Source organism: Culex pipiens, chromosome 3 (genome assembly GCF_016801865.2).
Source record: "Culex pipiens pallens isolate TS chromosome 3, TS_CPP_V2, whole genome shotgun sequence".
In the NCBI taxonomy this organism is placed as follows: domain Eukaryota; kingdom Metazoa; phylum Arthropoda; class Insecta; order Diptera; family Culicidae; genus Culex; species Culex pipiens.
In genome coordinates, this window is record NC_068939.1 from 135,560,975 (window position 1) to 135,583,841 (window position 22,867).

The 22,867-nt window shown below is 35.4% G+C and overlaps 1 protein-coding gene across 1 annotated transcript in view; it reads left to right on the forward strand.

The window, feature by feature from the left end:
- LOC120413811 (uncharacterized) overlaps positions 1-22,867 on the forward strand; it is an 87,486-nt gene that overhangs the window by 24,996 nt on the left and 39,623 nt on the right. The gene's annotated exons all lie outside the window — the stretch shown is intronic.

Genomic DNA, 22,867 nt, shown 5'->3' on the forward strand with positions numbered 1-22,867 from the left:
AAAAAAATTAAAAATAGTGTTTTTTTGTAAATCAAGTTTTAGTGACAAAAAGTTAAATAAAAAAATCACCAAATTTTTTTTACCGTGTATTATTTTTTTCTAGTGTAGTCCGTATCCATACCTACAACTTTGCCGAAGACACCAAATCGATCAAAAAATTCCTTCAAAAGATACAGATTTTTGAATTTTCATACATCATTTTTGTATGGACAGCTGCCAAATTTGTATGGAAAATTATATGGACAAACTAATGATGCAAAATGGCTTCTTTGGGCATACCGAAGGCACCAAAAAAGTTTCAGTCGGATTAAAAAATACAAAAAAAATCGAATGACCGAAATCCTAGAGAACTGCTCTATTGTTTAGTAATCACAAATTGCGCAATGAGCAAAGATAGTTCAATACTGACCATTTTGCCAAATTTACTCCTTGCTTATCAGGGAGCAAAGTAGCATTAAAGACGCTTAACTTCACGCTCAGCCCCTTAACCGGAGGATATATTTTACTCACTTTTGCTTGGCTGACTAGTGACTACACTGGCTTAAGGACAAGACATCATCTCGTATGTTTCTCGTTTCGTTGCCGTGCTCGCCAGCTTTCAAGAACGAAAACGATGCAGCAGTTTTTCCTTGTTGTGGCCGGCTTCACCCTGCTGCTTGTGCCATATGAAAGTTCATCGGAATGGAAAGCATTCCCCCATCGGAATGCGGTGAAAGTCGGGGGTAGCTTTACGTGTCAGCCCGAAAGGATTACAATGTATCTCCCCCGCTCCCTGACTGATGGAAAGCGATTGTCAGCTTGGTTAGGTGTTGGATACAGGACTGATGCCAGTTGATGCGAGTGATTCTTGCATGAAGTTGATGGGGAAAAAAAACTCTATCGGCACTGAAACATGCATATGAGATGTTGAGAAAGTAGAACTTTCGAAAGTTTAGCTGCAAGCAAAAACCAGCTGAAAATATCAGAAGTATCGCATGGAGAGAAAAAAAAAATGCAAACACTACGGAGAATACTATAAAAAAGATCAAAATTTAGAATAGATATTTTACCAAAACTTTGCACTACTGTACAAATTCTTTTAAACTTCGTCAGTTGTGTGCTATCTTGTGACAACGACCATTTAGTACTTTTCGAGAAAATCGATTTTTAAAGTTTGTTGGTAAATAATTTCAAAACTATGAATGATAGAGCCAAACTTTTTGAAGCAATCGGTTTGTATACTATCGCATAACAAACGCTCCAAGTTTCAACTAATTTGGTTACACCAGTTAAAAGATACAGTAAATAATGTAAACAAAAATTTGAAAAGCACGTGTCACAAGTGTGTTTCGAAAGTAAAATTGTACTACGTGTCACAAGTGTGCACAGAATTCCCATACACACTAAAATAAGCTCAAATCAATGGTTTAATCGACTTAATCAGTATATTTTTATAAACAAAAGGTTGCATTCCCTTTAGAAAGTATGTGTGTACATAAATTTGTGAAAAACAAGATACATTTTCCACTTTTTCCAACAACATGTTTGACGTGTCACAGTGTGCACAATCATTTTGATGATAAATTGGTCTATGTCACAAGTGTGTATTGCGATATCCGGGAAACGGAAGCGAGTTTCCAAAATCGGGCTAAAGCATCTTGTAGTGTTTGTTAAGTATAGCAAAACGTCATCATTAACTCATTTTATACCAAAATGGTCTATGTCACAAGATAGCACACAGCTGATGACTTGTCATAACCGTATGCAAAGGTTTCAACATAGAAAAGCGATCAAGTTAAAAAAAAACTGTTTGGTTGGGAACTGGAAACAAAATTACCATTACCACTTTTTATTCTTCCGTCTGTTGCTTAGAACAACTAGGAAATTTCCACTTTCTAGCAGGTTTGTCAAAGAGAAATATGAACAAAATAATTCCAACATCACACTTTATGAGCTTGGCCATCGACTCAAAAGAAAAAGTTAAATCGTATTTTCCAAGTTCTTTTTCTAAACTTCAAATAAAACCAATTCAGACCGGTTATTTGCAGGTTTCAACGTCATACGTCAGAAGATTGAACTGGCTCAAAGCTTTAACGATAAGTTCATCAGCTTAAGGAACACAATAACACAAGGGTGGTCCAAATCCGGACTTTCTCAGGTCTACCACCTAAAATAAAAGTCAAAATTTATGCAGAAAAGCAACTGTTTCAGTTGTAGTTATACCTGTGGAGGGCGCAGTAGTCATCCTGTATTAATCAATTCTCGGACCTTTATTAAGGTGAAGGCGTTGATCATCACTATAAAATATTCTGTATTAAATTCAATTTAACGAATTTCAGCACCTAAAGGAATCAGCATGTGCCGGTTGTTGCCTTCTAGAAGAAACTGAAGGAATTTTTGATCTAAATCAATTGTGCTTCATAATTTATATAATGTTGTGGTACAGTCATTGACGTCCTAGTTGGCAATCATTGAATAATGACGATTTCCATAACTTTACAAGGAATGAGATAATCGTTACCAAAAGGAATCAGCATGTGTAGGGCACTATTCTAAACAACTTGTTGAAGGAATTTTGTCAAAATATTGAAAGCGACGCAAAATTTATATCTTTGAAGGAAAAATCATGACAATGATTTTTATTATAAATTTTTAACAACTTTCTCAAAGACTTCTTTTTTTAAAATTTGTTGCTGAAAACTTATTAGCTTCTGAAAATGACCATTTTGGCGCAGCCTACTTTTTTTAGTTTTTTTGCAGCGAATCGGAAATTTCAAAGAAAACACCTGAATATTTTTACAGATTTTTACAGATTCGTTGAATATGTCATAATAATCAACATTGTGCAAAGGATTTAACGTTTCGGAGGCTGTTTTATGAGCGAATATGCAGTTTTTTCCTATCATCAAAGTTGTCAACGTAGAACATTGATTTGATTTGATTTGATGTAATAACCAACAGTGGCTCACACTTAAAGGGATCTTCAAATTGGGTACAAAAGCCCTATGTCAATTTTTATGTACGGTAAAAGACACGATTAAAAACCATATCTGATCACTTTTTTTCATTTTAATGCAAAAAAATTGTTTGACAAGACAACATTTTTTCGATGGATCAACTATGGTCCCCTTAGAACGAACTGTCAAGTAGGAGCATTTCTGTCAAGAAGGACTGCGAGTTTAATTTTTCAAAATTGATTTTAAAATCCATTTTAAATTCTCTGTGATCGTACAAAGGGTCATTGTACTCATAAAAATAAGCTTTATCGTTGTAAACAATAATATCAGCAATCTAAGCTTCATTTTAGGACCAAATTACTGCCGTATTTAGGGCCAAAACGGGATGGTTGGACGCGAACGAGCAAAATCACTCACGGGAAGAGAATCTTCTTCCGACAGTAACCTCCAATAACTCTGAAAAAAAGTCTGACAAAGCTGAAAAACAGGGCTCGCACCCTGTTGGGGGCCTTAAAGGGCGCGGCAGACAGCTGAAGACTGAAAAAAGCCAATAGATGTGGTAGTTAGACAATCATTTTGAATTGTTTGCTAAACTATTCTCCCCTTGTCACGTAGTTCTGGTCTTCCACTATCTACATCCAAACTCCGCTTGAGTCTCCGCCACTGATAAAAAGGAAAATTATAAATGAGAATAGGTCAATGCGGATGGAGAGCAAATTGAGCTCAGTATCCCCTCACAAAGACTAATAGTATGTGAGAGAAAAGACAATCAAGAATATGAAGAAAGATACGTCAATGGGATGGCTCGATGATCCCCTCACAAGGATATAATAGAAATAGATCGAGCAGAATTCAGCACAGAAAATCAGGAATTAGAAATAGGCAATGCGGATGGAGACATCACAAAGAAATCAATACAGATAAATATACAACAATTCATTTGAAATGATAGAAATATTGTCTTAAATGGAATGCGTGTATGTCACTGTAAATTAAAGAATCTTCTGATATTCAAAAGGAAAGATCTCATGAATCTTGGGCTTCAGTCTATTTGATCATCCCGTCACATGTCGTCTGAATCTTGTAATGTTCAAAGTTGAAATTTACAATTCCATTTGCTGTTTCTGGGGAACCGTGGTGTAGGGGTAAGCGTGATTGCCTCTCACCCAGTCGGCCTGGGTTCGATCCCAGACGGTCCCGGTGGCATTTTTCGAGACGAGATTTGTCTGATCACGCCTTCCGTCGGACGGGAAGTAAATGTTGGCCCCGGACTAACCAAAAGGTTAGGTCGTTAGCTCAGTCCAGGTGTAGGAGTCGTCTCCCTGGGTCCTGCCTCGGTGGAGTCGCTGGTAGGCAGTTGGACTAACAATCCAAAGGTCGTCAGTTCGAATCCCGGGGTGGATGGAAGCTAAGGTGTAAAAAGAGGTTTGCAATTGCCTCAACAATCAAACCTTCGGACACCTAGTTTCGAGTAGGAATCTCGCAATCGAGAACGCCAAGGCAATGCTGTAGAGCGAATAATTTGATTTTTTTTTTGCTGTTTCTGAAGCTCTTCTGGTTCTACATGGTCGACTGCATACATCAACCATTAGATGATCATCACTCGGCAATTTCTTCTGCTGCTAGGAATTGTGGCCGTGATCAGCGTTTATGCAAATGGGAAGCAGTTCTAAAAAAATGTTTTTCTTTCATACATAAGAAAAGTGTGGAATTTAGTGTCGAACAACTTTGTTGCGATCTACGAAGCAATCTGAGTTAATTTCTTAGAGTTATCAATTTGTTTTCCTAGAATATATTCACAGAACTAAGAGCACCTTATTTTTGATTTATTCTACAATACACTGCATTAGCAAAATTAAAATGAACTTCAACGTTTGCATCAGCAACCGTTTCTCTTCTGCTGAGGTAACGTAATTGCGTAACTAAAAAAAAATAAAATACAACACCATTTGTGAGTCCTGAAGTCCTGAACGTTACAACTAGCTTTTACATGACTGCAAAACATAAAAAAAAACACGAATCCGGACTTTTGTCGGTTGTCGTTGCAGTTCAGTAAGCTTTCTGAAGTTAATCAAACAGAACGAATAACATACCGAATAACCCAGTGAGAATTTTGGCTCGAGCTTCGAGTCAATTTAGGCTCGATCACTAGCCTCGAAATTCTCATTGGGTATTGTGTAACGCATCAACATTCCATCCAATAAATATTCATTGGATTGATTTTTAAATTCTGCTCGATTAGACACCTCTCACAGTCGCTTAAGGTTCACTTTTCGGCCATATGATATTTATACTGGAGCAAATTTATCCACGCGTAAAGTTGGGGAAAATGAAAAACCTGAACCCGATGAAAAAAAAAAAGAATGCCGAAAAATATGACTTCATTTTGCCAACAGCACACGAGCTTTCATCTCGAACTCGGCAAACAATTTTGGTCGGACGGATGGATGTGGCTCTCGTTTGATCGTGCCATAATCCGGATTAGTGATGTGTGCAACTGATGGCATCGTGGCGCTGCAAATTAACTGAATGATATAAAAAATGGTTGAATTCATTGAACCAACAGGCTTTTTGAAAGTTGAACATAATCTGCGAAGTTTATACTTCATAAATTATTTCACAATTTGGTTTTACAGATAACAATCAATCATTAGCAAAATTCAACAAAATCATGTAAATAATTCAGTTAGTTTCCGGCAAACATTTGCTAACACGAGTTCACCAAATCAGTTTAATGCCGACATGTGTAATTGCTAGAGCCGGGATTCGGGCGAGTACAATTGGAAACTTTGTCTTCTGCAAATGCACCCATTCGCAGCATGGTTTGTTAGCTTTGCGCCCGAAGCTCGGAACCGGCACGTGAACTATATAGTTTGCCAAAACTGTTGATTGCACGACTGGTGGGGTAGTTGAAAACAGAATTCGGACGCAAAGTGACACGACGATTTAATTGAGAATTTTAATTTACATTTCTGTTGTGCACAGTTTTAAACATGATCGTGATAAGTAATATAAAGTGTTCGAGTCTCGGAGATCCATTGTTTGATTTGCATGATGATTAGGGTGCCCAGAATATTGGACTTTTTCTCAATACCTCGCTCCACAAGCTGAATATAGTTCCTTGAGCTATTTTAGGACTCAGGGCCAAATATGAGCAAAATCGATCAACATTTACCCATTGATACTCGGAGGTGAAGTTTGTATGGGAAAAAGCGAAAAAATGTATGGAAACCCCAATTTTCTTACGGTTTAGTCTGGTCTTTGAAGCGCACTTCCGTCAAAACACTCCCAAAAGTGAGATTCTCATTGGAAATTTAATGCTCTACAGCTTTGTAGATCATACCAAAGCCGTAAAACTTGATCCTGAAATGTTATTAGCGATTTAAAAAAGTCATTTTTGTAACAAAATTTATTTTTCACTAACATTAGGCTCGGGTATAAATAGGTTAATTTCAACCAATTTCGCTTCGAGTTTAGGTCTTTAGCTCAGTCCAGGTGTAGGAGTCGTCTCCCTGGGTCCTGCCTCGGTGGAGTCGCTGGTAGGCAGTTGGACTCGCAATCCAAATGTCGTCAGTTCGAATCCCGAGGTGGATGGAAGCTAAGGTGTAAAAAAAGGTTTGCAATTGTCTCAACAATCAAGCCTTCGGACACCTAATTTCGAGTAGGAATCTCACAATCGAGAACGCCAAGGCAATGCTGTAGAGCGAATAATTTGATGTTTGAATACAAGGGAAATAAATAAAAACATGGGGACTAAACTGGCTTTTAACTACTCAAATTTTACTAAAGTGTGGTCGTAGAAGTCGTATTTGATGTAAGAAGATGGACAATAAATAATTTGAAAGAAATGGTCGTGGCTCCGTTATCACAAGTTTTTGAGAAACCTTCAAATAAATGAAACATTAGGTAATCGAGGCTTCGGATGATACTGTCTGTGTGAGAGAAATGGAGGCGATTACTTTATGAAAATCATATCATACAGTTATTTTTCTTCTAAATTGCAATTAAGTTGAAATACCATCCATAACCACGTGGACACTTTTTTGGAAATCTCAGCCCCCCCCCCAACGTGGACAATTTCCATACAAAATAAATCTTTTTTGAATTAAACGTGGACAACCGCAACCCCCCCTTAAAGTGTACACGTGGTTTATGGATGATCCCTGATCAAAACAAGCAATTATTGTATGTTTCAACAAAATGGCTCAAATTCAAATAATTTTTATTTCAGAAAATACAAAAAGAAATCAAAATAACAAGAATGAAAAAGTGTTTAAAAATGCTTTCAACATTAGTTTAGTTGTTTTTAAATAATTAGTTTGCAAAAAATGTAAGATTTGACGAAAACAAAAATTGTAGCGAAAAAAACTTTTCTGCGGTACTGTACACTGAAAATTTTCAAAAATTCAAGACATGTTTTAATACAGCCATGCCTCGGTTTAGCACCGCATATGGGGGATGCAAAACCGAGGCGTGCATAACCGAGGCACAGAGCTTATGGGATTTTGGCTATATGGGAGACATTGGCTTTAATCGTACGAAAAATCATGCAAACATCAAAAAATTATAGTGTTTTGGAATCAGGAGGATGTCAGCTATCCATTAAAATTATTATTTCATGAAAATTTTCACAAAAATACGTATTTTTCCTGTATTTCGAAAATGCATTTTTTTCTCTAAAGAAACCAAAAATATATTGTTATTGCAATATGGGTATCAAATGATCAGGTTTTTTATCATACATTTTGGATGTAATAACAACATTTTTAGAAAATACTCAAAATTTACACCAAACTACGTATTTTCGAATAAAATACTCAAAATTTCCGTTTTAACAATGTGGGTATCGAGCGATCGGGATTTTTCATACATTTCGAATGTAATAACAATATTTTTTGAAAATACTCCAAATTTTCACAAAACTACGTATTTCCGAAAAAAATACTCAAAATTTCCGTTTTTACAATGTTGGTATCAAACGATCGGGATTTTTTCATACATTTCGAATGCAATAACATTTTTTTTTGAAAATACTCCAAATTTTCACAAAACTACGTATTTTCTAAAAAAAACTACTCAAAATTTCCGTTTTTACGATGTGGGTGTTGAACGATCGGGATTTTTCATATATTTCGAATGTAAAACAATATTTTTTGAAAATATTCAAGATTTTCACAAAACTACGTATTTTAGAAAAAAAAATACTAAAAATTTCCGTTTTTACAATGTGGGTATCAAACGATCGGGATTTTTTCATACATTTCGGAAGTTATTGAAATAATGAAAATACTCAAAATTTTCACAAAACTACGTATTTTTGAAAAAAATTGATATTGTAAAAACTGAAATTTTGAAAAGTTTTACAAAAATGCGTAGTTTTGTGAAAATTTTGAGTGTTTACAAAAATATATTGTTATTACATTCGAAATGTATGAAAAAATCCCGATCGTTTGATACCCACATTGTAAAAACGGACATTTTGAGTATTTTATTAGAAAATACGTAGTTTTGTGAAAAATTACAGTATTTTCTAAAAATGTTGTTATTACATTCGAATTGTATGAAAAACTCCGATCGTTTAATACCCATATTGTAAAAATTTAAATTTTGAGTATTTTATTCGAAAATACGTAGTTTTGTGAAAATTTTGAGTATTTTCTAAAAATTTTGTTATTACATTCGAAATGTATGAAAAATCCCGATCGTTTAAATCCATATTGTAAAAAAATTAATTTTGAGTATTTTATTCGAAAATACGTAGTTTTGTGAAAATTTTGAGTATTTTCTAAAAATGTTGTTATTACATTCGAAATGTATGAATAATCCCGATCGTTTAAATCCATATTGTAAAAATTGAAATTTTGAGTATTTTTTTTCGAAAAAACGTAGTTTTGTGAAAATTTGGAGTATTTTCTAAAAATATAACAAACATTGAATATTACGCCCATTTAAAATGTTAGTCTTGATTTAATTTTTTAAATATTTTTTTCGAAAAGATCGGAAAATTTCACGGGGGTGAGACTTGGAAAACTTCAATTTTGCTGTTTCTATTTCTTTAAGCCGCTGTATCTCAGCAACCAGAGGTCCAATCTTCAATGTCTCTTAGACGATTTTATAATCTGAACTTTTCAAAAAAATATTTTTAGAAACGGTCACTCATGGTCTTTATTTTTAAAAATTGAAAAACTGCAAATATTTCGCTAAATTCAAACTTTCGGTGGCTACATCTTGAAAACAGAGCCTTTTATCAAAAAATCTGTGAAGTACTTTCCGATTGGAAATTCAATTTTACATAAAAAAAAACGTCAAATTTGTTTTTGCATGAAATTTTTTTTTTCCAAAAATCACTATTTTTTCAAAAATGCATAACTCGGCGGCAGATTTTTTGACCATGTTTCTCTATGGCTCAAAAGTTGCGGGTTTTTGTCCCCTAAAACATATCAAAAAACTCCAAAATAAAAAAATACGTATTTAGGGAAATTGAGCTTTTGGGAAAAAAAATGTTAATTAAAAAATCGGCAATTTTTTTCCGTGTACCTATTTTTTTTCTCAATAGTCCTCAGCAATACCTACAACTTTGCCGAAGACACCAAATTGATCAGAAAATTCATTCAAAAGTTATAGATATTCGAATATTTACATACCATTTTTGTATGGATAGCTGCCAAAATTGTATGTAGACTTGTATGGGTGAACCAATGACACAAAATAGCTTCTTTGGTCATAGAGAAGGCCCCTACAAAGTTTGAGCCAAATCAAAAAATACAAATAAAATCCATTTCCGGTTTTGGTAGAGAATTGCTCAAATGCTAAATTGAGTTTGAACACATGGGAATGCGTTTTAAATCAATTTCAGTTGATTGCACTTGAATTTTCGTTGAAATTTTGAAGTTTTTAGGAAAAAAAAATTGCCTCCGATTTTTCGGGTCGATTTTGAAGGGGAGGGGGAGATGAACAAAAACATTTAAAAATATTAGACTAGCCTAAGAAGCCTCCGGATAGTCGAACTAAGGATAATCGAAACTTTGAGTAATCGAGGCTTCGGATGATAGAGTCTGGACTGTATTTCTTTGTAGCTGATTTATACACATTTTTTCGTTTTTAATTCTACGTGCAAAACCCAATAAAGGTCAACAACAGCAGAATGTGGTAAAAATGGTGGATTTGCAATACTCAACTTTTAATTTTGCTCAACGATGATAACCAAGCTTGTGACCTATTCATAAATGGACGATGAAATCTAATGTAATGATGTAACGAATTTGTTCTAGCATAAATGTATTTGTTTTCAATAAACAATTCAAAATAAAACATAATTGAATTGCATGTACTGATTAAGCTCATTCATTGGTTTTACATGTTTATTTTCTAGAAATAAACCTCATAAACGAAGCACATGTAATCAGATTATCCGTTGCCATGAAATCCGGGCACTAATCATAAAAGCTGTGGCTGATTTAGCATGAATAATTTATTCGGAACGATTAAATGCCATTATCCCATGGGGGCGGCAGGAAACAAGCATCACGTCTGATTCGATTAGCTCCGCAGCCACATGTGCCTTGGAGGTGTGGCTTAACAGGAACATGATACTAACCTTAGATGGGCTCTGGTTGAAGTTGTATGCACAAGTTCAGCAGAAAGTTATATCTTGTGGTGGGGAGTTGTATGGCACTTGAATTTTCTGCTCTGCAGTAATAACAACTATAATTGAATCATTTTGCGTTTACAGAAGCTGTAATGGCTACCGTGAATTCGTATAGAGAATTGAATTTTAAGTTGAGTTTTTATAGGATATGTTTACATTAGTTATTCTAACTGCATATTTTTCTCAGAGGCTGTTATGCCATTTTGATCATTGATTGCATTCCTAACCAACTTTTAATGCAATATCGCAAACTAGGTGGACGTCGGCAGAAAGATTTGAACCAACTCGGGCTCTCTGCTGATTGGAATTCAAACGATTGCTATATTGCATTGCGTTGCCTGGAAAACGTTTGTTTATTGGAACATTCGCTTCATTTCCAACCAGTCGTCGGAAGCGGCAATCAAGCTGAGAAAAGTCCTTGCGGAAATTAAGACTCTTGATTGGTAGAGGTTCGTTATTCAATTGAAATTATCTATTTGAACGAGGGCCTTGCAAATTGCATCATTTCATTGATATGATTGCTGAGTAAATACGCAATATTGTAAAGAGATGTTTTTTTTTCTAAAGGAGTACAAAAATACATATTTTGAAAGTAAAATTTCGCGCGATAATTTGATACTCCCATATGCCAGTGTACGTGGTATACGATGAATCCTTTGATCCAAATTCATTACGCTAAAAAACGTGCGTCAGTTGAGAAATGAGGCCAGCTTCCTGAACCTACACGAATAGGGTAATCTACCATGTCTTTAGTCTCAGTATCCTCTCTAACCCAGATCATCAACGTGGAGTGGATTACCCTAAGCCTTCAACATCAAACTCTTACCCGGAGGCAGGAGCAGAGTGTCCTTACACAGAGTGCGTTGACACAAGTGGAAGAAGGGTGGAATCGACGCGTCATTCGCGTTTATCTTGCGGGGTGTCAAAAACCTATAAATAACCATCTTCGTGCTCCGGCCGGCCTGTTGAGACAGTCAGTGAGACTCGTGTGTGACGGTTCACTTGTCTGCGCTGACAGCCATGTGATTTTTATCTCATCGTTTTCGATATCGGAACGCACAGAACGATGAGGGGGATTCCGCACCGACGACCTACTCTACTGTTCGCGGAAGGGTAGGGTGCTTGTCGCTAAGTTGGGTTTTTGGGATACAACTGAACAGAGTCCTTAATAATAAATAATGGAATTAATAACTATGGTTTAAAATTCGAATGGAGAAAAAGTGTTATAAAAAGCATTTCACACTAGTTCAGTTTTTGCAGAAAACAAACCAGAACTTATAATCAAATTTTAATACCATTGGAATGAAAAACATAGAAACATTTCAGACTTAAGACCATTCTCGGCCATTTCACATAGCAGTACTGCCGTTCTACGCATAATTGTCCCATGTTCAAAAAAGTGCAACTGAGAAAAACGCTATTGAAATTTTTGAACCGATTTCTGTGTTTCTACGCATAATTGTCCCGTGGGTTCCTATCCATCCTATGTGTCCCTAATCGCCCCAGTTAGTAGTTTGCCACTCTTGCTATACAATAGATAAACAAGGCATAATGCTTCGTTAAACTAACGATTCTATGAGAGAAAATACTTGGTGGGACAATTATGCGTAGAAGTGTAACGATGGGACAAACAGACTTGGTGTTGTTTTTGATGAGTTTCTGAACAAAGTACTAGATTTTATGTGTTTTTCTAAAAGTATGCGACAAACCAAACATAATAATGTCAAAAAGTCAAAATCGTCCAAAAATGACATGGGACAATTATGCGTAGAACGGCAGAGTAGCCCCGAAAAAGGAGCGGCCGTGGCTGATTGGTTACGGTGTTCGCTTTATAAGCGAATGGTTCTGGGTTCGATGCTCATCTGCTCCCAACGAGAAAGTAAAGAACACAGAAATTTGAAATGATGAACGAAAAATCAATATCGCTCGAGGTGGGGTTCGATCCTCCGTCCTTTGGATTGGTAGGCAAAAATGCTAACCACTAGGCCATGACGACTTGGTGAGCGTGGTCTGGAATTAGGAATACTATTACAGAGAGCGAGTTGTGGCGCTATAACCACGGCAAATAGTGTCCAGGGCATTCGTGGAAATACAATGTCCCATCCCAGAGGGTCCCGGAGTACCAAACCTTCTTAGCATGGTGCTCCCAACGAATACAACCAAATCTCGGAGCGTATGGTGGTGTGTCCCCACGCTTCTTCCTCCCCTGTCGATTCAGAAATGTGTTGTTGTTCGAACACTCAGTGCTCAAACTCAACCCAATTACGAGTCATCTCTGCGATACGGCTTTACGCAGTAGGCCTGGCCGCTTTAACGCTTGTGATGTTTCAATGCATTATAATGCAATGGCGCACTACAAATGTTAATAAATGACAAGAAGAGTGCTAGGCGTCATCTAACCTAAGGCACTCTCCAGGATCCCTTCGAAAGATTGGATGCGCTAGGGTCTGATTAGATTAGATTAGAACGGCAGAGTAGCCCCGAAAACTCTTTAATTTGTGTGAAATTTTGTCCAGAGGGGTAATTTTGGTTCCTGATTACGAATCCGAGTTCAATTGTTAGATACCTCGTGACGGAGGGTTGGTACGACCCCATTTATTTTATAACATTCGAAAAAAGATGTTTTCAATAATTTGCAGTATAAAGAGTGATGATTTGTTAATTAGGTTTGCAACGGAATTTTATGTAAATATGGACGTCCGGATTTGATGGCGTACTGCAATTTTTGGAAAATTTCATCGAAAATATTTATGCATAGTTTTTTAAGCTCTACCAGTTTTCGTTACTTGACTCGACATTTCTGAAATATGGCATTGTATGGAAAATTTAATGTACTTTTCGAATCTGTAATAACCAAGAAGAAAATGTTACAAAATGAAACTTTTTTGCATTGTAAAATTTCACGTTTTTCTGTAACATTGCAAGGTTATTTTTAAGGAGTGTATCAATGTTTTACAAAGCTCGAATTATCGCGATTTTACAAAAATCTCTAGAATAACCTTAGTTCCAGAAAAAACCATTTTTTTATCCTAGAGAATTTCGATAAATTGATTTATAATTAAATAAAATTTGCATGCACACTACACAGCTAAAAAAAAGAATTTTGAAAATTTGCAGTATTTTTACATAATAATTTGAAAAATGGGTTCAGTCATTAAAAATACATTTAACTGCCATTTTTAATGGCATGAATAATTTTTTATTTACGAGAGTGTGGGGAGACTTGACACCCTTTTTTGTATCGCACATAACTCTGTCAATTTGTTACCAAACTATGAAAAAAAACTTTTTGCATGAATTAAAAGCTTAAACATTCAACTATGTTTGACTGATATGGGTATTTCATCAGATGAACTCTTTGAATCATGCCAAGTGTTTTAAAAGATATTTCAAATCGGCCTTTTTAAAAATGTTAGGGGTAACTCCTTTCAACATTTTTAAGAAATCTTAAGCAAAATGTTTCTTATTTATCCAAACTTTTATTTTTTTATAAGTTACAGCAATTTCACATAAAACCTGTAAGATTGTGTTCAAAATATAACAAGTTTAGTATGTAAAATATTTAAAAACTTAAAATATTCATTTAGAGACCAAAATGCATGTTTATAAAAGCTGGTTATTTTTGTTTACAAAACATTTGAAAAAATAGTTCAAACTGCAGTAAGTTATGTACAACTATACTTAAGAAAACTATGTAAGAATTAAATAATTAAGCTTGAGGTTGACTCCAGTGCCTGTAGAAATGCAGGGACGCACTTTTTTAACTAATTAATTGTAAAAACTAGGGCTGTGGAGTCGGAGTCGGTGGAGTCGGGTCTTTTTGGGGACCTGGAGTCGGAGTCGGAGTCGGAGTCGTCAAAACTCGAATAGCTGGAATCGGAGTCGGAGTCGGAGCTGGCTAAATTTTATGAGCTGGTGTCGGAGTCGGAGCCGGAGTCGTAAATTTCTGATAGACCCGGGTCTTAGCTGGAGCCGGAGTTATCAATATATTTTATATAATTTATGAACTTATTTATTGTTCAATTTTTGTTATAATTCGGGTTAATTACCAATTTTTAAATTTATTTATTGAATTGCGTGCACTGCGTTGACATTTTTTTTAATCAATTTATTTTTTGGATCATGATAATTATCAGATGTTATGTTGTTTTCGAAGCATTTTTATTGTGATTGGAAAGCTTTTATTGGTTATTTCACTAAGATCACAGCATGATATTCTGTTAATCCTCTCTTGTCAATGTTTGTATACACTAAACTATAGTTTCATAACTCATACAATAGTAAACAATTGTGGCTGTGTAGTAAAAATTAAAACATATTTAAATAATTCTTTACTGGCTATTTTTGCTTGTATTTACAGTATTTAAAAAAAGTATTAACACCCCTTGGGCCCTATGCGCATTTTGTGATGAAACATGTAAACAATTCAAAATTTGAAAAAAAAACCTAGTACTACGTTTTATTCAGAAACTCATGCCGAACATTTTGCTACAAAAAGCTCATGAAAAGATGATTTTTATAAAAAGTTCGACAACAAATACTATTACAAAAATAAAAAAGGTGCTAAAAAGTTTGTACACCTTTCGAAAATTAACATAAAGTTATTTGTTGACAAATCACCATAAATCTAGCCCCCCAACTCCAAATTGGCATCTTTGACCGATATAAAATAATTAAGATTGAATATAAAGTTACTAACTACTTAGTATAAAAGTTTATATAACTGTGGAAGTTTTATATAAAACTTATCTAAACTTAATTTTGCAAACTTTTAATTCAACTAAATGTCAATATATTACCATAGAATTGCTAAGATTTTAAGTAGATCCTTTTTGCCTTCCTCACTTTACTGAGGAAAGGCTATAAAATCACTCGAAAAACGAACTTTTTAGTTAGACCTCCTAGACCTACCTTCATTTGTACATATCGACTATTGCATAACTTTTCTACAGGACTTAATACAAAAAGTGGGTCTCTAACTGTTTTCTATTCAGAATTATGACAATTTCAGTAAAAAAGTCGAAGCAAAAAATGTTTGCGTGTAGTGGATCCTTAAATAATATCTTTGAACAAGTCTATTTTTTAAACACCTTTAATCGGGGTGATATAATTGCTATAATTTTAATTTATTTTTCAAATTTTAGAATTTTCTCATTATTTATATGTTTAAAGTGTGTACTGGGCTGGATCACACCATTTCCATGTAAGTCCTCTGAAATAATTTCACTAGAGCTTTAAAAAATAGTGACTTTGAAAATTGTCTATTTCAAAACCAGGGTATCTTTGATAGTTACTGTGTTTCTTCAAAATTTCAGCCTAAAATTATGCAAATTGATTTTATATGTCAATTCGATCATGAAGGCTAACTTTCTTTTAATATTTCATTAAAAAAGTACAATTAAAAATTAGTTAGCTAGCATATAAATTTAAAAAAAAATTAAAGTAAATTTAAAGTAATTAAATAAAAAGTTCCAATTTTTCAAACAACAAAATTTAAATTTAATTAGGAAATTGTTGTGCTGAAAATGCGTTTAAATCTGAAGATATTTATGATTTTTGTTTATATAACGCTGAAAACATGTAACATAGAACAACGAACACTTATCTACCAAGCTTAGCATGGTTCCATACCATTCTGTTTGTATAAATAATTCGTATTTATAATTTTGCGAAACACTCCGAACATAAATGTCACCCCGGTTTACAGTATTCGCGCAAGTGTGAACTGAAATGTGAGTGATGTGATTAATTCAAATTTTTAAAATATTTTAAATAAAGATTAGGTGTCGGAGTCGGAGTCGGAGTCGGAGCTGGAGTCAACAATTTGTGGAAAGCTGGAATCGGAGTCGGAGTTGGAGTCGGCTAGAATTGGAAGGCCGGAGTCGGAGTCATCAATTTGTGGAAAGCCGGAGCCGGAGTCGGAGTCGGAGTCGGCTTAACTCAGAAAGCTGGAGTCGGAGTCGGAGTCGCTTGAAATATGACCCGACTCCGCAGCCCTGGTAAAAACAGTATGACGATAAATTTAACGTCAAATGGTTATGGGTTTTGGAGTTGATAAGTTTATCAAACAATTCGTGTATATAAAAATATGTTTTGAATAAATTTTTAGTGTTTTCTATACATATCTTAACAAAAAAAAAAGATCTCTTTGAGTTTTTTTTTGCAGCACTTTTTAGAAAAGTGTGTGTAACTCAATCTAAACTTTTTTTTATTTTTTTTCTTTGTTTTCTTTGTTTTCTACAATAAGTTTTAGTCAATTTCGCACAACATTCTAGAACAAAGCTAATTTTTTAACCCACATGCTGACGAGATATAGACTTGGGATCAAGTGTCCCAGGGGATCAAGTCTCCCCACTCTCCCCTACTGTATAAAAATTACCAACAAACACATAGAATGTAAAAGGTTTTCTCGCCTATATCTAATGGTAAATGCATCTATTGTGGATCTATCTTGGTGGTGATTCTTCCGGATCAAACGCAACAAGATGCATCGAAGTTGGAAAGAAATTAGCTGAGATACAGATGTATACAGTAACAATTACAACCTCTTGGATTCCCATGAGACTGATATTGATCGTTTTTTTTGTGTGACTTTTGTGTACCTTTGATCCAGATTTGATGGATTTAGTTTAGGTGCTTCAAAAACTGCTGTCTCTATTCAAACTGTATTCCAGACTCCAGCTTCTACAGTTTTAACTCCGAAAACCAGGCTTTTTAAAATGTGTCGATCCCGTCTCCAATTTAAACTCCGACTTTACGAAAAGTGCCTACTTCACCGACTCTGACTCCTGCTTTGTTTTTGTCCAAACTAGAGGTCATCTACCCTAACAAAGTTAGAGATTGTTTTGCCGCCTATCCTTGAGTATTTTAGTAGCGATATCATCGTACCATCATCATCAATTCGCTGAATGAAAATCGAAGCTTCAACGCTGATGGTGTGTTATTGTTATTAGTTTATGATGCTGCAAAGAGAATCCAGCTCACCGTTGATGTTCCCTCTGTTCTATCCCCCTAGGAAGAGCCCAAGCAAGCACAGCATCTCTTTTGATTATGGTTAATGAATTTTATATGAGCAATTCTCGCGTGTTCGTGTGTCCGGTCCGCCCACTCACTACATTTCGGACCAAACCTGGGAAACGCTAATGGGTTACGTGTTGAATGTAGTTTTCACCAACATCATCATCGCTCATGGCCCATCGAAAAAAAAAAGAAAAAAAAATAACGTTGAAATTCCACGAACATCAAGTGGCTTACCTTTCCATGTTGGCCCAAATCTGCTGCAGTCGAATCTAGTTAAGGCCCCATAAATGTTTACGAGCCGAGCGTCAAATGGTGGTGACTCGCGTGAAAAGCAAACAGGACCGGATGTGGGCCGTGGGCGTCAATGATGGCCGGATGTTTTGGGGAAAAATGGTTTGCGCTTTCTTTCTTTTTTCTTTATTTGCTCACAGCGTTTATCTGTGTTTTGTTTGGCAATCAAAATTTTACTTCAAAAGAGATTCGCAGAAATAAATCTGGAGTGATGATATCTTTTCAGGATTTATGATTTGCTTCCCTAACCGGGGGAGACTAGGTTAATGTTTCACAGTTGCCCCAGGAGAGAACACAAATCCGAGGTAATTTTTTGGATATTTTGAGACGTTGGGGCTGTACGATCCCTTAAATTTTAAACAATCGAATAAAAAAGTTGTTCAATCATTTCAAGCCTGAAATTGTGATGATTTGGAAATTTGGTGTCGAAGGAACCTTCAATTATTTCGGTAATGGGTAATTCTCCGCCAACTCACACAGCAATTGCCCCGACCCCTCTTCGATTTGCGTGAAACTTTGTCCTAAGGGGTAACTTTTGTCCCTGATCACGAATCCGAGGTCCGTTTTTTTATATCTCGTGACGGAGGGGCGGTACGACCCCTTCCATTTTTAAACATGCGAAAAAGAGATGTTTTTCAATAATTTGCTGCCTGAAACGGTGATGAGATAGAAATTTGGTGTTAAAGGGACTTTTATGTGAAATTAGACGCTCGATTTGATGGCGTACTCAGAATTCCGAAAAAACGTATTTTTCATCGAAAAAAACACTAAAAAAGTTTTAAAAATTCTCCCATTTTCCGTTACTTGACTCTAAAATTTTTTAAAACATGTCATTTTATGGGAAATTTAATGGACTTTTCGAATCTACATTGACCCAGAAGAGTAATTTTTACATTTAGAACAATTTTTTTTTCATTTTAAAATTTCGTGTTTTTTCTAACTTTGCAGGGTTATTTTTTAGAGTGTAACAAAGTTGTAGAGCAGACAATTACAAAAATTTTGATGTATAGACATAAGGGGTTTGCTAATAAACATCACGAGTTATCACATTGTTACTCTCTTAAAAAATAACCCTGCAAAGTTAGAAAAAACACGAAATTTTAAAATGAAAAAAAATTGTTTTAAATGAAAAAATGACCCTTCTGGGTCAATGTATATTCGAAAAGTACATTAAATTTCCCATAAAATGAGATGTATCAAAAAATTTTACAGTCGAGTAACGGAAAATGGGAGAATTTTTAAAACTTTTTTAGTGTTTTTTTCGATGAAAAATACGTTATTTTCGGAATTCTGAGTACGCCATCAAATCGGGCGTCTAATTTCACATAAAAGTCCCTTTAACACCAAACTTCTATCTCATCACCGTTCCAGGCTGCAAATGATTGAAAAACACCTCTTTTTTCGCATGTTTAAAAATGGAAGGGGCCGTACCGCCCCTCCGTCACGAGATATAAAAAACGGACCTCGGATTCGTGATCAGGGATAAAAGTTACCCCTTAGGACAAAGTTTCACGCAAATCGAAGAGGGGTCGGGGCAACTTTTCCCGATTTCGTGTGAGTTGGTAGAGAATTACCCTAATTTGTTTACGAGTTGTTTACTATTTTGAAGAAATTTTTTATTAGGTTAAATTTATTACAGAAATTGCAGTTAATCATTATAATATCATGTTTTTTCCTTTTCTTCGTTATTTTTTACAAGATTGATTAAGTTTTGACTAATAAAGTAAATCGATATAACTTTGTCTTCTCTAAAACAGAATCCAATAACAAGACGAAAATCTCTTCAGTTATGATGAACACTCCAGGGAAACGGCATAAATTAGTGTCCAATATCCAACCTCGTTCCAGCAATTCTCCAGACAATCAGTCTGTTTGATCTGGTTATGATTTATGCGATTTGGAACAAAGCAATTCCTAATAGATTTTCCGGTAATCTGCCCTGTGAAGATATCTGCAGATATCAACTCGTCGCCATACAGCCTACGCAGAAGAAAACAACTTGCCAAACTGTTTGGCAAAGTACACCTATTGAAACTTTTCCGATTATCACCTGTCCCTTTAAGATCCCAGGCCCTTCGAAAAGTGACCACATTTAACATTCCCATCGGCATCGGGTAACAAACTTTTTTCAATCACAGACAATTCAGTTGAGAGTACTTCTATGAGTATTTCATTTGATAATCAATACTTTGTATGTGAACCTCTATTTGTCTGTGCCTAGCAACAGGTGTTCATAGCGAAATGAAACTTTTGTCCAAAATGAGGACCTGACCTGCCTCCCCGTTCCATCGAAACAGTGATTTCGACTCGTCAAGCGCCGAAATTCTCCACAGAATCGCTTTGATGTAGATTCCACTCCCTGCAGGAAAGGTCCTTTTTTCCCCCCAACCGAGATGGGATTGTAATTGAATAGCGCCCCGGCGCTAATAAGTGGAATTGTAAACAAGTAAAGTTGATAACGAATTTAATAGGAAACGTGCGCGCCACTTTCTTCTGGCTTCGGTTGGAAACGGAAAAGCCAGACTTTTGCCTTCCAACACTTGCGCGAGAGATGTTCCAGTCTGATTATGGCTCGCTTGAACAAACAACTTCTGTTTGCTGTTCGCGGGAATCAGCGCGGAAAGACGACTTAATCAGGGCTCCGGGACATGGAATTCAAAAGATGTTGGCGCTGTTCTAAACGCTTCTAAATGTTAAGAAGTCATTAAAAAGCTAATATTTATTTATTTATAGTATTTATCCGAAATCGCTGTCTGCAGCTTTGAACCGGGAAGCCTAAGGATATTGCTAGTTTGATGACTATAATTCAATAAAGTCGCTATCAATGACCAACCCACGGTTACCGTTGGCAAATGTTGGTCCAATTCAGCGTTAATTAATATCCCAACGTAGGCAAATGAGTGCCGACAATTTGGCGCGATAATGGAATGCGATAACCAGAACGGTAGCGTAACGCCAGTTTGGCTTCTGGGGGCGCAATAACTTCCTGTCCTGGCAGGCATCTGGGTATGTAACGTAAAGTTATGGAGCGAATCACAATCGTCCTAAAATAACTTTGGCAGGGCTTTTTTAGAACTGGTTATTCAATCATCATTTAGTAGGATAGGAACATTTTATATTATGTTAACTCATAGCATTCTAACTTTCAAATTCATCAATGAGTTTTACACCCACAGTAGACGGTCTAGAGTAAAGCGGCATTGAATTTGTTTGAGAAGATAATGGTTATCTGGAGATATTAGTATCATGAGAATAATCTGTTTTCCTCTCGGTTGGGCGCTGCCCTTTTTAAAAGTATCACAGATAGCGTAGAAAGTTTTCAAGACAAGTCTACGAATTAAAAAGCGTCCCGGGCAGACGGTAATAACAAATTTAATAATATTTCAATAACAAATCCTGTTAAAATAACAAAAAGTGTTATTATTTTATCCTGAAGTTCAACTTCAAGAAGAAAAAATAACAACAGTTTCTGATAAAATAACAAAATTTGGTATTGAAGTGATATTATATTGAAAATGTTTAATAACACGCTAATAAGAGAAAATGTTATACATTTCAAAAACTCTCCTAATAACAAAATTTGTTATTCGTTCGGTATACTGACTTAGAAATAAAATTACCATAAATCGCACAAATGAAAAAGTTTCTAAGTGTCCATAACACAATCTGTTATTATTTTTTCTTTTGTTAAATATGTTTAGATCTTTGGGATGATTTTGACCAATTTCGGCCGGATCATTTTTTGGCCATAAAAAGGGGTCCTTAAGCTAAAATTATTCTAAAAAGTTGAAATTTTAAAAGTTTATTTTTTTAATTATTTGATATACCCACTAAGAGACTTTGTTACTAAAATTGGCTAGAACTATGGGATAATTTTGACCAATTTCGGCCGGATCATTATTTTGGCCATGAAATGGGGTCCTTAAGCTAAAATTATTCTAAAAAGTTAAAATTTTGGAAGTTGATTTTTTTAATTATTTGATATACCCCCTAAAGGACTTTGTTTAAAATGTTTAGAACTATGGGATAATTTTGACCAATTTCGGCCGGATCATTATTTTGACCATGAAATGGGGTCCTTAAGCTAACATTATTCTAAAAAGTTGAAATTTTGAAAGCTGTTTTTTTTTTATTATTTGATATATCCCCTAAGGGACTTTGCTGAAATTGGCTAGAACTATGGGATAATTTTACCAATTTCGTCGGGGTCTTTATTTTGGCCATGAAATGGGGTCCTTAAGCTGAAATTATTCTGAAAAGTTAAAATTTTGAAAGTTGATTTTTTTTAATTATTTGATATACCCCCTAAAGGACCTTGTTTAAAATGGTTAGAACTATGGGATAATTTTGACCAATTTTGTCAGGGTCATTATTTTGGCCATGAAATGGGGTTTCAAGCTAAAATTAATCCGATAAAATTAACTTTTGATAGTTCAATTTTTTTTTAATTTTGTTATATTCTCTAACGGAATTGATTTATTCATTGAAAATTTTTGAAGTGTGAATAACAAAAACTGTTATTATTTTCACAGAGCCAGGAAGTCGGAGCTGACGTTGAAGTTCGAGCTGGAGTGAGACCTCGGATACTGCATCGGATTCAGCAAATTTTCAGCCACTTTTACTTGGAGTCGGAATCTGTGAAGTCGGGTATTTTTGGAGAGCTAATTCCGAACGAATGACAGATCGGCGACCGCTGTAACGATGGGCAAAATAGGATCGCACCCCAACATGAGGTTTCACTACAAAATACAATGTTATGATTTGGAAGCCACATTCTATGGCAGTGCTTTTTCGTTTGGGTGTAGTCACATTATTGTGAGAGGGAAACCCCCAATCTAGAATCAACATTTTTTTTTCAAATTTCACTAGAAAAAAAAATCTGCTCCCAATTGTGCCGGTTCCGGAATGACGCCCACACAGATGTAGTAAGATCCAAAATAAGCCGGGTAAAAGTGTAAATCACCCGTTTTAC